The 3602-nt window shown below is 41.3% G+C and overlaps 1 non-coding gene across 1 annotated transcript; it reads left to right on the top strand.

Annotated features, from left to right (window-relative positions):
* Window positions 1-2961: 2961 nt before the first annotated feature.
* On the top strand, window positions 2962-3068 carry LOC121203907 (small nucleolar RNA R71). The gene has a single exon (XR_005898839.1). It is a non-coding gene; the product is annotated as a small nucleolar RNA R71 (small nucleolar RNA).
* The last annotated feature ends 534 nt before the right edge of the window (window positions 3069-3602 follow it).

Below are 3602 nucleotides of genomic sequence, written 5' to 3'. Positions count from 1 at the left end.
CAAGATACATCAGTAGTTAAGCAAGAGGCCTAAAATTAGTATATGCTATTTAGTAGCTTAAACAATTCAAATATAGAAAATTCTAAAGCAAATTCCTAACTTGTCTAAAACATATTTGTAATAGTAATAATATCTATGTAAAGCATGTAGAATACTAATTTAGCAACACAAATTGGAAAAATTAGGTTGAGAAAGTGAACCAAAGGCTGCTATAGGGCAGTGCACGGGTGTGTTGGTGGCGAGCATGGGCGTGTGACACTGGGATATAGTCATGTGAAGGAAAAATGGAGGGTATAGAGAGGGGAAAGTCGGGATTAATTCAAGGGGAGTGGATTTCAGGGTGGTTTAGGGGTTGGGGAAGTGAGAATCTGGGGAATGGTGGCCGGAGTAGGGATTAGGGAATGGGGAAGGGTAGATTTCGGCTAGGGTTTTAAAAAGGGGAAGAAGATAAACAGTGGTTTGCTTATATAGAGGAGGTTCACACGGCCTAGGGCCACACCCATGTACTTAGAGGGTGAGCCCGTGTTTTTCTAATTTTGCGAGTTAGGTCGTGCCCGACTACCATCCCACGCCTGTGTGTCTTGGGCGTGTGTCGAACATGGCCATGTCGCACGGCTGTGCCTAGCTTTGTTCACTTCTCCCTCGCCCGTGTGTTATGGTAGCACACCCTTGTATTGTTGTACACGGCTGAACGACACGGGCGTGTCTCACGCCCGTGTCGAAGAAACAGAATCGAGCCTTGTCCCTGGCACGCCTGTGGTTTTCCATTCCCACGCCTGTGGTCTCCTATCAAGTTCACCCACGGCCATGTCTCACGGTCATGGGGATTTATCGCACCCCGTGTTTTGGGGAAATCATGTCTTGCTTCCCCACGACCGTATCACACGGCCGTATCTCTTCCCCTATTTGGCCACGGCTTTAGGCACACCCGTGTGCCTAGCCGTGTATGCTGAAAAACTTTACAATTCAAAGATTAAGTTAATGATTCAAAGTGTTAGAAATCAAAAATAAAGAAATCAAAATATGTTGGTGCTCGGGTTGCTTCCCGAGAAGCGCTTATTTATAGTCTATGCTCGACTTACCTCTCCGTTGAATGATCTTGGTGGTTTGAGGAGTTCATACTCCTCATTCCTGCTATTAGCCTTGACAAAATAAGGTTTGAGATGGGTATTGTTTACCTTAAAAGTGTCGAACTTCGTGTGACTTACCTCAATCGTGCCGAATGGGAAAATACTGAGTACCGTAAGAGGGATTTTTTCATTTGGTGTGGTAGTGACAATGTGGGGATCTGCGGCATCTAGTAAGACTTTATCGCCAACCTTAAGTTGATTAGGAGAGGTATCGGGCTTGTTTCGGCATAGTTTGTGTTTATCATGTGTTCTCAGTTTGTGTGCTCGCCATTCATCTAGCTCCTCTATTTGAAGCCTTCGTTTCTCATGGATGTTTTTGTTCGCTACTTGATAATAGTGCACTGTCTCCGTTATCTTGGTTCGAGGAGGTTCCTGCAAGGACGATTGAATATTAATTTTATCACCAACAAGTTTCATAGCGTTATCTTGAGTCTTAGAATTTTTGACTGAATCGCGTGCTTGGAGTGTTACTGCGTCGTCTCCTGTGCGAAGTGCTAGCTCTCCTATGCCTACATTAATAATGGTTCTGGCAGTTGCTAAAAAGGGTCATCCTAAAATTAAAGGTACCTCGTTATCTTCATCTATATCTAAGACGACAAAGTCTACTAGGTAAATAAATTTATCAATTTTAACGAGAACATCTTCAATAATACCTTTAGGAAATCTAACTGTTTTGTCAGTCAATTGTATGCTCATCCTAGTCTGTTTGGGTTTACCAAGACCTAGTCGTTTAAACATTTTATACGGCATAACATTTATACTTGCCCCTAGATCAACTAAAATACTATTCACAGATAAACTACCAATTAAGCAAGGAATTGTAAAACTCCTTGGATCTTTCAATTTGTTAGGTAGCTTATTCTTTAGAATAGCTAAGCAGACTGCATTGAGTTCCACATGCGATGTAGTGTCTAATTTTCTTTTATTACTTAGAAGTCCCTTTAAGAATTTTGCTGAGTTGGGCATCTGGGACAGAGCTTCAATAAAGGGTAAGTTAATATGTAATTTCTTTAAGAGTTTGACAAACTTACCGAATTGTTCTTCTATTCTGTCTTTCATCATTGCTTTAGGATATGGCACGCGAGGTTCATAATTCGTACTTACTTGTTTAGGATCATCATCGTTTACCTCTTCTCGACCTTTGTTCATCGCGTTGTCTTGCTATAATTCTGGCTCCGGTGCAATGAATCTTTCCTTATTTTGAGTACTAATTGCATTGAGGTGTTCCCTCGGATTAGGTTCAGTATTACTTGGTAAGCTACCTTCTGGTCGTTCGGAGACTAGTTTGGATAGTTGGCCTATCTGAATTTCGAGTCCTTGGATCGGTGCTTGTTGATTCTTAAGTGCTGTCTCGGTATTTTGGAAACGGGTTTCTGACACCGAGATGAATTTAGAAAGCATCTCTTCAAGGTTTGGTTTCTTCTCTTGTTGATAAGGTGGCTGTTGAAAACTCTGAGGATTTTGTGGCTTTTGATTCCATTAACCACCCCAGGAGAAATTTGGGTGGTTCTTCCAACCTCCGCCACTTGAGTCACACCTCATTACTGGATGTACCTGTATAGAACCAAGTAAACCGTCAATCTTTTTATTGAGAAGTTCTACCTGATTAGAGAGCATGGTGACTGGATCGATGTTATAAACGCCAACTATTTTCGTTGGCTTTGTCCTCATAACTTGCCACTGATAGTTATTCAGTGACATCTCCTCTATAAATTCATAGGCATCTTCCTGTGTTTTATTGTTGATGGTTCCACCAACAACTGCGTCAACCATTTGTCGAGTCGAGGGATTCACACCATTGTAGAATGTTTGTACTTGAAGCCAAAGCGGTAACCCATGGTGAGAGCACCTTCTTAGTAAGTTCTTGTATCTCTCTCATGCATTGTAAAATGTTTCTAAATCCATCTGCACAAAAGAAGAGATATCATTACGTAATTTAGCCGTTTTAGCGGGCAGAAAATATTTTAGTAAAAATTTCTCAGTCATTTGTTCCCAAGTAGTGATAGACCCTCGTGGTAACGAGTTCAACCACTGTTTAGCTTTGTTTCTCAATGAAAAGGGAAATAACCGAAGATGTATGGCATCATCAGAAACGCCATTGATTTTAAATGTATCACAAAATTCCAGAAAGTTCGCTAAATGAGCGTTGGGATCTTCATCCTGCAAACCATCAAACTGAACAAACTGCTGTATCATTTGAATAGTGTTAGGTTTTAATTCAAAAGTATTTGCAGCTACAGCAGGTCTAACTATGCTAGATTCAGTTCCTGTTAAAGAAGGTTTAGCATAATCATACATAGTACGTGGAACAGGATTTTGATTAGCCGCAATTGCGGGAGGTTGCTGATTGCCTTGGTTTTTAGTCATCTCGTCGGTTGGGGGTCGAGTATCGTCTTCTCGCTCGTTCTCCGTGTGTAAGCTGCGCCTTATTTCTCTTTGATTTTTGCGAATTGTACAATCGATTTCTTCATC

This window comes from Gossypium hirsutum, chromosome A07, assembly GCF_007990345.1.
Source record: "Gossypium hirsutum isolate 1008001.06 chromosome A07, Gossypium_hirsutum_v2.1, whole genome shotgun sequence".
Taxonomy (NCBI): Eukaryota; Viridiplantae; Streptophyta; class Magnoliopsida; order Malvales; family Malvaceae; genus Gossypium; species Gossypium hirsutum.
This window is presented reverse-complemented; position numbering and strand designations above follow the sequence as displayed.